This window comes from Ranitomeya imitator, chromosome 5 (genome assembly GCF_032444005.1).
Source record: "Ranitomeya imitator isolate aRanImi1 chromosome 5, aRanImi1.pri, whole genome shotgun sequence".
NCBI classification, from domain to species: Eukaryota; Metazoa; Chordata; class Amphibia; order Anura; family Dendrobatidae; genus Ranitomeya; species Ranitomeya imitator.
The window spans coordinates 588259655-588274695 of NC_091286.1; positions in this window are offsets into that span (position 1 = coordinate 588259655).

The following is a 15041-nucleotide window of genomic DNA, read 5'->3' on the forward strand; positions in this document are numbered from 1 at the left end:
CATCAGCGCCCTTCTTCGTCAAATCAGTCAAGGGTTTAACCACGCTGGAAAAATTAGCAATGAAACGGCGATAAAAATTAGCAAAACTCAAAAATTTCTGAAGGCTCTTCACGGATGTGGGCTGAATCCAAACATGAATGACCTGAACCTTAACCGGATCCATCTCTATAGACGAGGGAGAAAAAATAAAGCCCAAAAAGGAAACCTTCTGCACCCCAAAAAGACACTTAGACCCTTTCACAAACAAGGCATTGTCACGAAGGATCTGAAATACCATCCTGACCTGCTGCACATGAGACTTCCAATCATCGGAAAAAAATCTAAATATCATCCAAATATACAATCAGGAATTTATCAAGATAATTCCGGAATATATCATGCATGAAGGACTGAAAAACAGATGGAGCATTAGAGAGTCTAAAAGGCATCACAAGGTATTCAAAATGGCCCTCGGGCATGTTAAACGCAGTTTTCCATTCATCACCCTGCTTAATACGAACAAGATCATAAGCCCCCCGAAGGTCAATCTTAGTAAACCAACTAGCTCCCTTAATCCTAGCAAACAAATCGGAAAGCAAAGGTAAAGGATATTGAAACTTGACCGTGATCTTATTCAAGAGGCGATAATCAATACAGGGTCTTAAGGAACCATCTTTTTTAGCAACAAAAAAGAACCCCGCTCCCAATGGTGAAGAAGATGGCCGAATATGCCCTTTCTCGAAAGACACCTTAATATAGCTCCGCATGGCGGTATGTTCAGGTACAGACAGGTTGAAAAGTCGGCCCTTAGGAAACTTACAGCCTGGAATCAAGTCAATAGCACAATCGCAGTCCCTGTGTGGTGGAAGGAAACTGGACTTGGGCTCATTGAATACATCCTGAAAATCAGACAAAAACTCCGGAATTTCAGAAGAGGGAGAAGGGGCGATAGACATCAGAGGAACATCATTATGAACCCCCTGACAACCCCAACTAGTCACAGACATGGACTTCCAGTCCAACACAGGATTATGTACCTGCAACCATGGAAAACCCAGCACGAAAGCATCATGCAAATTATGCAACACCAGAAATCGACAATCTTCCTGATGGGCTGGCGCCATGCGCATGGTCAACTGTGTCCAAAACTGGGGCTTATTTTTAGCCAAGGGTGTAGCATCAATGCCCCTTAAAGGAATAGGGTTTTGCAAAGGCTGCAAGGGAAATCCACAACGCCTGGCAAAGTCAATGTCCATTAAGTTCAATGCAGCGCCTGAATCCACAAACGCCATGACAGAAAATGATGACAATGAACAGATCAAGGACACAGATAACAGAAATTTAGGTTGTATAGTATTGATGGTAAATGAACTGGCGATCCTCTTGGTCCGCTTCGGGCAGACAGAAATGACATGGGAAGCGTCGCCACAATAATAACACAACCCACTGAGACGTCTGAAACCTTGTCGTTCTGTTTTAGACAGAATCCTATCACACTGCATAGGCTCAGGAATTTGCTCTGAGGATAACGTCATAGCGCGCACAGTTCTGCGCTCCGGCAAGCGCCGATCAATCTGAATCGCCAGAGACATAGAATCACTCAGATTGAAGGGTGTGGGAAACCCCACCATAACATCTGAAAATTGCCGCCAAAGCATCATTATTCCATTTAGTCAATACAGACCATTTTCTGAAGTTCTGACAATACAATTCTGCCGCCTCTTGACCTTGAGAGAGGGCCAACAAGGTCTTCTCAGCTTGATCCACCGAATTAGGTTCATCATACAGTAATCCTAATGCCTGAAAGAAGGAGTCTACATTAAGCAAAGCAGGATCCCCAGATTCCAGGGAAAATGCCCAATCCTGTGGATCACCACGCAGCAGGGAAATGATGATTTTAACTTGTTGAATGGAATCACCGGAGGATCGAGGTTTCAATGCAAAAAACAGTTTACAGTTGTTTTTAAAACTCAAAAATTTGGACCTGTCACCAAAAAACAAATCAGGAGTAGGTATCTTCGGTTCTAAAGCAGGAGTCTGAACAATGTAATCAGAAATACCCTGTACTCTAGCAGCCAGCTGGTCTATACAAGAAGCTAATTCCTGAACATTCATGCTAGCACAAGGCTCTTCAGCCACCCAGAGATAAAGAGGGAGGAGAAGATAAAACAGACTGGAGAAAAAAAATGGCTCAAGATCTTTCCTCCCTTCTTCTGAGATGCAATTAACTCATTGTGGGCCAGTAGTACTGTTATGATCAGGTGGCCTTGGAGCAGCATGAAATGACCTTCGCTGGAGCAGTGGTAACTTTACTGACCGCAAACCCTGATCCCATCACCGCAACTAGAAGTAGCCGTGGGGTGTGCCCAACCAGACCCAGACACCTCGACACAGCCGGGGAACTAAATATCCCTAAAGATGGAAATAGGAAAACTCTCTTGCCTCAGAGTAGACCCCCAAAGGATAGGTAGCCCCCCACAAATAATGACTGTGAGTAGGAGAGGAAAAGACACACGCAGACAGAAAACAGGGATAAGCAAATGAAGCCACTTCTACCTAGATAGGAAAGGATAGTACAGGATACTATGCGGTCAGCATAAAACACTACAAAATATCCACAGCAGAAAAATACAAAAACTCCACCACCTAACTAAAGATGTGGAGAGTATATCTGCGACTCCAGCGAAACCAACTAGACTGAGAAAAACATCAGGCACAGTCTAGCAGGAACAAAATAGAAACAAGAACAGCACAGAAAATAAACACACAGCCGTGTGTCTAAAAAATGAAGCAAACACTTATATTTGCTGAATTGGCAGCAAGCAGGAGAGGCCAGGCAGAGGACCAACACTTCCAAAGGAACATTGACTACTGGCAAGGACAATGAGTCCTGCACAGCTAAATACCCCAGTCAGAATTGCAATTAGCAGAAACACCTGTCCAAGACTGCTGCTCAGGAATAACTGCATTACCATCAACAACCACTGGAGGGAGCCCAGGAGCAGAGTTCACAATAGGTCTCCTACCATACAGTGCCTTTTCATTCAGATGCCGACGGATAGTAGGGGTTGACACTATTGTACCCTCGGACTGCAGGGCAGCTTGAACTTGTTTGGATGTTAGTCGAGGTTCTTTATCCAACATCCGCACAATCTTGTGTTGAAATCTCTTGTCAATTTTTCTTTTTCGTCCACATCTAAGGAGGTTAGCCACAGTGCCATGGGCTTTAAACTTCTTGATGACACTGCGCACGGTAGACACAGGAACATTCAGGTCTTTGGAGATAGACTTGTAGCCTTGAGATTGCTCATGCTTCCTCACAATTTGGTTTCTCAAGTCCTCAGACAGTTCTTTGGTCTTCTTTCTTTTCTCCATGCTCAATGTTGTACACAGAAGGACACATGACAGAGGTTGAGTCAACTTTAATCCATGTCAACTGGCTGCAAGTGTGATTTAGCTATTGCCAACACCTGTTAGTTGCCACAGGTAAGTTACAGGTGCTGTTAATTACACAAATTAGAGAAGCATCACATGATTTTTCGAACAGTGCCAATACTTTTGTCCACCCCCTTTTTTATGTTTGGTGTGGAATTATATCCAATTTGGCTTTAGGACAATACTTTTTGTGTTTTTTCATTTAAGACAAATTAAATGAAGATAATAATACCAAATAATTTTTGTTTGCAATCATTTTCAGGAAGAAAATGAGTATTATCTGACCGAATTGCAGGGGTGTCAATACTTTTGGCCATGACTGTATGTGTTCTTGACACCTACTATTGTAAATCGGCATCCCCAGTGGTGTAAACTGTTATGATAAGGTAATTCATTACCACAATGGACATAGAGGTCAGAGCACATACAGTGACCTGACAATAACCCAAAAATATAGAACGAGCTCTGAGACGTGGGAACTTTGCTGACCGCAATCCCTAATCCTCTCCAACCACACTAGAGGCAGCCGTGGATTGCGCCTAATGCTCCCTATGCAACTCGGCACAGCCTGAGAAACTAGCTAGCCTGAAGATAGAAAATAAGCCTACCTTGCCTCAGAGAAATACCCCAAAGGAAAAGGCAGCCTCCACATATAATGACTGTGAGTTAAGATGAAACGACAAACGTAGAGATGAAATAGATTTAGCAAAGTGAGGCCCGACTTTCTGAACAGAGCGAGGATAGGAAAGGTAACTTTGCGGTCAACACAAAACCCTACAAAAACCACGCAAAGGGGGCAAAAAGACCCTCCGTACCGAACTAACGGCACAGAGGTACACCCTCAGCGTCCCAGAGCTTCCAGCAAGCAAGAAAAAACAAATAGACAAGCTGGACAGAAAAAAACAGCAAACAAAATAGCAAAGCAGAACTTAGCTATGCAGAGCAGCAGGCCACAGGAACGATCCAGGAGGAAACAGGTCCAATACTAGAACATTGACAGGAGGCCAGGATCAAAGCACTAGGTGGAGTTAAATAGAGCAGCACCTAACGACTTCACCACATCACCTGAGGAAGGAAACTCAGAAGCCGCAGTACCACTCTCCTCCACCAACGGAAGCTCACAGAGAGAATCAGCCGAAGTACCACTTGTGACCACAGGAGGGAGCTCTGCCACAGAATTCACAACAGTAAACTAAACCTTGTGGGGTCTTCAAAGAAGCTTTCTACTTCTAATAAAGCACTCATGTAAAATGATAAAACCAACTACTGGTACTTCTCCTGTCTCTTTGATTGGCTGCGATGTGATGTTGAAAGCACATATCACCATTGCAGCCAATCATTGAGCTCAGTGTCTCGAGGTGCCTGCATTAGTGGTGATGGCTGAAGCAGTGATAGCTGCAGCGGTTATGTGAGCTGTTGAGGTGACATCACTGCTGAAGCCAAAATGCAGAGACAGGAGCAGAGGATGAGAGCTGGCAATGGAATCAGGGAGATTACTGTCTGATTTAGTTAATTTACATGAATGCAATCATATGAGGACCACCTTTTTTAAAAGTATGAAACCCCTTCAATAGAATAGGTCTTCTCATATGGGCCAAAGAATCCTTTTTGGCCTCCTCGGGCTCCTGGGCCAAGGTGCGACTACAACCTTTGTTCCTCTCATAGACACACCAATAGGAAACTCCCTGTCAGCATATCACATTACAATTATTGATAAACTTACCTGGAGCAGCCAGTGCCAGGGAACAGCTGCCAAGGCAAACAGGATCATGGGGTGCATTAAAAGAGGTCTGGATACACATGATGAGAGCATTATACTGCCTCTGTACAAATCCCTAGTTAGACCGCACATGGAGTACTGTGTCCAGTTTTGGGCACCGGTGCTCAGGAAGGATATAATGGAACTAGAGAGAGTACAAAGGAGGGCAACAAAATTAATAAAGGGGATGGGAGAACTACAATACCCAGATAGATTAGCGAAATTAGGATTATTTAGTCTAGAAAAAAGACGACTGAGGGGCGATCTAATAACCATGTATAAGTATATAAGGGGACAATACAAATATCTCGCTGAGGATCTGTTTATACCAAGGAAGGTGACGGGCACAAGGGGGCATTCTTTGCGTCTGGAGGAGAGAAGGTTTTTCCACCAACATAGAAGAGGATTCTTTACTGTTAGGGCAGTGAGAATCTGGAATTGCTTGCCTGAGGAGGTGGTGATGGCGAACTCAGTCGAGGGGTTCAAGAGAGGCCTGGATGTCTTCCTGGAGCAGAACAATATTGTATCATACAATTATTAGGTTCTGTAGAAGGACGTAGATCTGGGTATTTATTATGATGGAATATAGGCTGAACTGGATGGACAAATGTCTTTTTTCGGCCTTACTAACTATGTTACTATGTTACTATGTTACTATGTTACTATGTAATTATCAAGATGATGGAAGCCAAAGCTGTTAATATCTACTTACAGTATAGTAGAATTTACTGGGCCCAAGTTAATTGAAAATGCTGTAAGAAAAATAAGATACTTGTGGGCAAAACATTTCTTCTTGCTAGTAATGTCTTAGTTTTGTAGTTGATATACATTCTTGAGCAAGTGCTCCGTTTCCCACCCAATAGTTGGTCATTTCCATAGTCAAACCTCAAGATTATCATATCAATAAAGGAGTCATTAGTTGGCTGCCCATCATTTTCCTCAGCTTTCCATTAATTCTGAGCCATGTTTTCCTTTATTCTTTGGGCAGATTGACTTTTTAATTGTATTACATGACAGCATACTTTCGGATCTGTGTACGTGAGAACAGTACTGTACCCTGTAACAGCCAACAAAAACAGTTGCTCTCCTATCAGTCCATACATCCGTGACTATACTTTGCAAAGAATATTTCTGATGTGAAAGAAGGCCGGTCAGCTTTCCTACATGTCTGTTTGGGTAAGGCTGCATTCACACTGTAATAGCAGTGTAAATTAGCCATATGTACAAACAATAATCCTGACAAACATCAGATATAGGCAACTATTCCTCTGAGGGAGATATAAAAATTGTTCTTTTGACCTCAGTTGTTTCAGCTTAGTTATTCTATACAGAGACATCTCACATCGTTAATAAGACTTGAGCTGCAGTATCCGGGAATATCCACTACACAGCGTTCAGCTCCATACAGTTCAAAACATCTGATTGGTGTCAGACCTCAACTAATCTCAGAACATTGACCCACCCTAATGGTAGGACAAAAATGTTTTTAACCTAGAAAACACCTTTTAATCTTTTAACAATTTTAGACAATATTTTCTTAGAATTGTATGTAATTCCTCTTTTATTTCTCTTGGACATGCATGGATAGGCTATTTTCTTATATCCTAACGTGCTCGTATAAGAAACAAAAAAATAGTTGGAATACGTAAAAATTTAATTGATTAAAAAACTTGTACATACTTGGTTAAGCCAAGTGTGTGTGACGCCCAGGAGACCGGGATACCCAGCACCGGACCAATGGAGTCTGTCTCTTGAGGGGAATGTCACGGGTGGCTTGACCCGGTGCTGTGGCCTCAGGCAATGCACAGTGTAAGGGGTATCATGAGGGGACAGGCACTTACTTGATCAGCAGCAGGTTCTCCCAGCGGTGACGATCCTGATCCTGGATAGATGGCTATTGTCCAAATGAAAGACTGAGGCACTGAAACGTTTAACCAGTTTACTTTAACATAAAAGGATTTACAACCAGTCCTGTCACCGGAGTCTGTATGGGAACTCTGAGTTACTTTGACCCTGCCGGGGTTTTCGCCTCTTATTGTGCGCAATTTCTGTGTGGCCCTGCTGCTGTATGTGAACTGGCTGCCGGCCCAATCTGTCCCCTCCGGGTCCTGGTTCGACGGGCAACCCGAGTCCTTTTATCGGTTTACCCCCTCTGGGAGTACCGCTGAACTCTGTGTCTGTTGCTGCATCCGACCCTAGTGAAGCTCATATCACCTCACGTTTTTCCGGTTGCTGTATTATATATAATGAATACAGCCACGGATCCGGTATCCGTCTTTGCGCCTGTTCTGGGTAGTGATTAATGCTACCCGGTTCTCACAATGTCCTTTTTCTCTATCCCTCTTCTCCTCAGGCCGGTGATTTAGGCCTGGTAACAGTCACAGGGCTGTTAGAGATTCAACTGTATGACCTCTCACTATCAGCTCCTTGGCCCAACTGCCATTTCTTCTCTCAGACCAGAATGGATCAAGGGGAGTCTCTGGAGCTCCCCCTTCTGGCCGGAGGTGGTAGTGCAGTCTTGCTATTTTAGTATTTGTACTTACTGTCAGTAACTATTTTTGTGGCAAATACCCCTAGGGGTGCCACATTCCCCCTTAGTTAAGAACAGTACTCCGGGACTGTGGGACAATAACATTTTGAAATAACAATTAATATGTACAGAGTCTCAAAAATGAAAAGTTACAAAAACCACTCAAGGAAACAAAAATAGAGTTCTGTAAAAAGTCACTTCAAATAGCGTCCATTAATACAGTTCTATCCTTGAAGGTATTAGGAACGGCACTGTACTTAGTGTCCAGGAATTTAGTTCCATTTTTCCAACGGAGTTATCAATATAGAGTCTAAAGAAAGTTCAAAAAGAGCAAAAAGCAAAGTTCAAAAAGCAGTCTTTCCGGAGCTTTGATTTAATGCCTCCGGGCTGATAAAAAGTTCAAGAATATGCAATAAGTTCATACAGACAAGTCTCTGTAGGCACTGGGCTTAAACGTTGCAGACTGATAGCAATGACTATACTACATTTTCTGTTTAACTATATACGGCATAACATATATACAATTCACATTATGAGCTTTATAGTTGGTAATCTGCATACCTGGCCGGTAATTGACCCTGGGTACTACGCTGTGATCTACGTAATAGCGGTGTCTCTTCATGTGGTGTACTACTGTCTACTGCGGATGTAGTATCTGCCCGCTCTGCTAAAGATAATTCCACGACTATGGAGTTGGCAAGTCCACCGTGAATGGGATTACTCTGACCAGGAATCTGTTCTTCCTGGCCTGGAACCTCCTGTAGTACGGGGTCAGCCTCTTCCTGTCTTGGGACTTCTGGTATTGGGTTCGGTGTTGGGTAAAAGGCCACCATGGGAACCACTACTGCACCATGGTATGTTAGTAGGGTTTTGGGAACGTCTCCTATACAGGTGTGATACACTTCCTCTTCTTGGTGTATCTTCTACAGAGCTTCCCTTGATACAGGAACATTTTGCCTCTCTCTTTCCAGAGTTGATGCGTCTCTTCTGGGGCATCCTCATAGGGATATGCACTTTGCTCAGTCAACAGTTCCTTCACCAACTTCACAGCCGGATTGCTGTCTTGGGTGTCAGCCCATCTATGGTGTGCTAACAGATTAAAATTCACCTCTTGTTGTTTCTGATAGGTACTTGACTGATGATGTTTTGCCTTGGGACGATGGAAGGCTGGTAGTTCAATTTCTTCAAGCTCCCCCGTTTCCTCTTCTACATCTCTCAAGTGTGGCATCCGGGATAGGGCATCGGCATTTCCATTCTTGCGACCTGCTCGATACTTGATTATGAAGTTGTAATTAGATAACCGGGCTATCCATCGCTGTTCTAACGCACCTAATTTGGCTGTGTCCAGGTGGGTCAATGGATTGTTGTCAGTATAGACAATAAATTCTGCAGCGGCCAGATAGTGTTTGAAACGCTCCGTCACAGCCCAAACTACTGCCAGTAGTTCCAATTTGAAGGAGCTGTAATTTTCTGAATTTCTTTCAGTAGGCCGGAGCTTTCTACTTGCAAAGGCGATGACTTTCTCCCGACCTTCTTGCTTTTGTGACAGCACCGCTCCTAGTCCCACATTACTGGCATCGGTGTAGAGGATGAAAGGTTTATGGTAATCTGGGTATGCCAGAACCTCTTCTCCGGTTAGTGCCTTCTTTAGTTGTTCAAAGGAGTCTTCCCTTTCGTCGTTCCACTGAAAAGGAGGGTTTCGGTTTGAAGGTTTCTTCGTCTGCCCTACCAAGGTGTCTTGCAAGGGTGCTGCCAACTTGGTAAATCCTTTTATAAATCTGCGATAGTAACCCACCAATCCCAGGAATTGTCTCACTTCTTTTGCGCTGGTAGGTCTTGGCCAATCCCTTATGGCGCTTATTTTCTCGGGATCTGGTGCTACTCCCTCCGAACTCATGATGTGTCCCAGGTACTGTACCTTTGGCTTGAGAAGGTGACATTTGGATGGCTTGACTTTCATGCCATACCTGGATAAGGCTTCGAACACTTCTGCCAGGTCTATTAAGTGTTGTTCGTAAGTAGTGTTGAGCGATACCTTCTGATATCGGAAAGTATCGGTATCGGTTTGGATCGGCCGATATTCAAAAAATATCGGATATCGCCGATACCGATACCCGATCCCAATGCAAGTCAATGGGACCAAAATATCGGAATTAAAATAAACCCTTTCTTTCCTTGTAGGTTCATTCTACCTGAAGGAAAACAACTAAGAATAATGTAGGATGTATGGGGGAGGTGGCGGAGACATTAAAGGCAATGAGGATTAGTCCAATCAAATAGAATAGCATGTTTTTTTTTTTTTTTTAAAGAAGTTCGGATTGAAAAAGATATTGAGTATGTAAATTTTTTTTATTTTGTCAGATATTGATGTTTCACTATTCCACGCCCTTCCCCTTCTTTTTTTTCTTTTTTTTTTTTTTCTTTTCCCACACTTTCATCTTCATCATCAACAGCATCCTTGACATCAACTTCTTCACCTTATTCATCTTCTTCTTCATCTTCTACCTATTTTTTTTTTTATTACATTCTTCATATTCATTTTCTTCAACTATTATTATTCTTCCTATTCTACATATTCTTTTTATTCCACTGTTATTATTCTTCCTATTCTACTTCTTCATCATATTCTCATTTGTGACAGGCATTCCCGTAGTTGTTATCTATAAAAGTTGGAAGATTACACCTTCCGTTCTGCCAGTCACAAAAGTTACATTTGTCCGCGTTCAGTTTGGCCTGCAGCATCAGGCTTTATCCAGGGGCACCACGAGGAGGAACGGACTCACCCCCATACACTGCTTAGTCTTCTTCTGCATATAATTTAGATAATATCTTTTGCTCTGATATTAAGTCTTATGCTTAATGTTCTTCTGCTCTTTGTTCTGCAGCCTCTTGTTCTTCTGCTTCTCGGTCTTCCATGTTGTCGTCTCCAGGGTCTTCGTCTCCAGTGTCGTCATCTCCGCCGTCGTCGTCTCAGCCGTCGTCGTCTCCGCCGTCGTCGTCGTCGTCGTCATCGGGGTGGTCTTCCGGGTCGTCGTCATCGGGGTGGTCTTCCGGGTTGTCGACGTTAGGGTCTTCAACTTGGAAATGTAGCAGAAGGTACAAGAAGGCTGAGAAAATGCCAAGAACCAGCTGATGGAACTGGAACTCGGTTACTAAGCAGGAGGTACCCGTGCTAAAAAGCACTACCAAGGACCGCCTGACGTTGGCGGAACTCGGATACCCAGAAGGAGGCACCTAAGCCAAAGGCTCTGCCCGGAACCAGATGACGTTACTGGAACCAGGATGGGGAGCAGAAGGTACAAGAGCAAAAGACACTGCCGAGAACCAGCTGACGGTACTGGAACCCGGATGGGTAGCCGAATGTCCAAGAGCCAATGGAACTACCAAGGACCAGCTGACGTTACTGGAACCCGGTTACTAAGCAGGAGGTACCCGTGCCTGAAAGCACTACCAAGGACCACCTGACATTGGTGGAACTTGGATACCCAGAAGGAGGCACCTAAGCCAAAGGCTCTGCCCGGAACCAGCTGACGGTACTGGAACCAGGATGGGGAGCAGAAGGTACAAGAGCAAAAGACACTGCCAAGAACCAGCTGACGGTGCTGGAACCAGGTGGTGGACCCGAAGGCCCACAGGAGAGGAGAGAACAGCTAGGCCGCGAGGCAGCCGCAGTTACCGAACCCCAACAGTCCTACAGGGGGAGCTGGGCCTACTGGCACTACAGAACCAGCCTTGACTACCAGTTCACGCAGCCCACATAGGAAGCTCCTAAACTGGAGGCACCCTGGAGTTGGCTAACTCGACCGCCCCACGACGGGGCAAGCATAGGCGTCTCAGTGAAGTTGACACAACCCGGAAACAGCTGACGGTGCTGAAACCAGGCTTGGCACGAGGGAGTACCTGTGACAAGAACACTGCCGAGAACCAGCTGGCGGTGCTGGAACCCGGATGCGTTGCCCCAGTGTGCAAGAGCCAATGGCACGACCGAGGACCAGCTGACGGTGCTGGAACCCGGTTACTAAGCTGTAGGTGCCCGCGCTTAAAAGCACTACCAAGGACCGCCTGGCGTTGGCGGAACTCGGATACCCAGGAGGAGGCACCTAAGCCAAAGGCTCGGCCCGGAACCAGCTGACGGTGCTGGAACCAGGTGGTGGACCCGAAGGCCCACAGGAGAGGAGAGAACAGCTAGGCCGCGAGGCAGCCGCAGTTACCGAACCCCAACAGTCCTACAGGGGGAGCTGGGCCTACTGGCACTACAGAACCAGCCTTGACTACCAGTTCACGCAGCCCACATAGGAAGCTCCTAAACTGGAGGCACCCTGGAGTTGGCTAACTCGACCGCCCCACGACGGGGCAAGCATAGGCGTCTCAGTGAAGTTGACACAACCCGGAAACAGCTGACGGTGCTGAAACCAGGCTTGGCACGAGGGAGTACCTGTGACAAGAACACTGCCGAGAACCAGCTGGCGGTGCTGGAACCCGGATGCGTTGCCCCAGTGTGCAAGAGCCAATGGCACGACCGAGGACCAGCTGACGGTGCTGGAACCCGGTTACTAAGCTGTAGGTGCCCGCGCTTAAAAGCACTACCAAGGACCGCCTGGCGTTGGCGGAACTCGGATACCCAGGAGGAGGCACCTAAGCCAAAGGCTCGGCCCGGAACCAGCTGACGGTGCTGGAACCAGGTGGTGGACCCGAAGGCCCACAGGAGAGGAGAGAACAGCTAGGCCGCGAGGCAGCCGCAGTTACCGAACCCCAACAGTCCTACAGGGGGAGCTGGGCCTACTGGCACTACAGAACCAGCCTTGACTACCAGTTCACGCAGCCCACATAGGAAGCTCCTAAACTGGAGGCACCCTGGAGTTGGCTAACTCGACCGCCCCACGACGGGGCAAGCATAGGCGTCTCAGTGAAGTTGACACAACCCGGAAACAGCTGACGGTGCTGAAACCAGGCTTGGCACGAGGGAGTACCTGTGACAAGAACACTGCCGAGAACCAGCTGGCGGTGCTGGAACCCGGATGCGTTGCCCCAGTGTGCAAGAGCCAATGGCACGACCGAGGACCAGCTGACGGTGCTGGAACCCGGTTACTAAGCTGTAGGTGCCCGCGCTTAAAAGCACTACCAAGGACCGCCTGGCGTTGGCGGAACTCGGATACCCAGGAGGAGGCACCTAAGCCAAAGGCTCGGCCCGGAACCAGCTGACGGTGCTGGAACCAGGTGGTGGACCCGAAGGCCCACAGGAGAGGAGAGAACAGCTAGGCCGCGAGGCAGCCGCAGTTACCGAACCCCAACAGTCCTACAGGGGGAGCTGGGCCTACTGGCACTACAGAACCAGCCTTGACTACCAGTTCACGCAGCCCACATAGGAAGCTCCTAAACTGGAGGCACCCTGGAGTTGGCTAACTCGACCGCCCCACGACGGGGCAAGCATAGGCGTCTCAGTGAAGTTGACACAACCCGGAAACAGCTGACGGTGCTGAAACCAGGCTTGGCACGAGGGAGTACCTGTGACAAGAACACTGCCGAGAACCAGCTGGCGGTGCTGGAACCCGGATGCGTTGCCCCAGTGTGCAAGAGCCAATGGCACGACCGAGGACCAGCTGACGGTGCTGGAACCCGGTTACTAAGCTGTAGGTGCCCGCGCTTAAAAGCACTACCAAGGACCGCCTGGCGTTGGCGGAACTCGGATACCCAGGAGGAGGCACCTAAGCCAAAGGCTCGGCCCGGAACCAGCTGACGGTGCTGGAACCAGGTGGTGGACCCGAAGGCCCACAGGAGAGGAGAGAACAGCTAGGCCGCGAGGCAGCCGCAGTTACCGAACCCCAACAGTCCTACAGGGGGAGCTGGGCCTACTGGCACTACAGAACCAGCCTTGACTACCAGTTCACGCAGCCCACATAGGAAGCTCCTAAACTGGAGGCACCCTGGAGTTGGCTAACTCGACCGCCCCACGACGGGGCAAGCATAGGCGTCTCAGTGAAGTTGACACAACCCGGAAACAGCTGACGGTGCTGAAACCAGGCTTGGCACGAGGGAGTACCTGTGACAAGAACACTGCCGAGAACCAGCTGGCGGTGCTGGAACCCGGATGCGTTGCCCCAGTGTGCAAGAGCCAATGGCACGACCGAGGACCAGCTGACGGTGCTGGAACCCGGTTACTAAGCTGTAGGTGCCCGCGCTTAAAAGCACTACCAAGGACCGCCTGGCGTTGGCGGAACTCGGATACCCAGGAGGAGGCACCTAAGCCAAAGGCTCGGCCCGGAACCAGCTGACGGTGCTGGAACCAGGTGGTGGACCCGAAGGCCCACAGGAGAGGAGAGAACAGCTAGGCCGCGAGGCAGCCGCAGTTACCGAACCCCAACAGTCCTACAGGGGGAGCTGGGCCTACTGGCACTACAGAACCAGCCTTGACTACCAGTTCACGCAGCCCACATAGGAAGCTCCTAAACTGGAGGCACCCTGGAGTTGGCTAACTCGACCGCCCCACGACGGGGCAAGCATAGGCGTCTCAGTGAAGTTGACACAACCCGGAAACAGCTGACGGTGCTGAAACCAGGCTTGGCACGAGGGAGTACCTGTGACAAGAACACTGCCGAGAACCAGCTGGCGGTGCTGGAACCCGGATGCGTTGCCCCAGTGTGCAAGAGCCAATGGCACGACCGAGGACCAGCTGACGGTGCTGGAACCCGGTTACTAAGCTGTAGGTGCCCGCGCTTAAAAGCACTACCAAGGACCGCCTGGCGTTGGCGGAACTCGGATACCCAGGAGGAGGCACCTAAGCCAAAGGCTCGGCCCGGAACCAGCTGACGGTGCTGGAACCAGGTGGTGGACCCGAAGGCCCACAGGAGAGGAGAGAACAGCTAGGCCGCGAGGCAGCCGCAGTTACCGAACCCCAACAGTCCTACAGGGGGAGCTGGGCCTACTGGCACTACAGAACCAGCCTTGACTACCAGTTCACGCAGCCCACATAGGAAGCTCCTAAACTGGAGGCACCCTGGAGTTGGCTAACTCGACCGCCCCACGACGGGGCAAGCATAGGCGTCTCAGTGAAGTTGACACAACCCGGAAACAGCTGACGGTGCTGAAACCAGGCTTGGCACGAGGGAGTACCTGTGACAAGAACACTGCCGAGAACCAGCTGGCGGTGCTGGAACCCGGATGCGTTGCCCCAGTGTGCAAGAGCCAATGGCACGACCGAGGACCAGCTGACGGTGCTGGAACCCGGTTACTAAGCTGTAGGTGCCCGCGCTTAAAAGCACTACCAAGGACCGCCTGGCGTTGGCGGAACTCGGATACCCAGGAGGAGGCACCTAAGCCAAAGGCTCGGCCCGGAACCAG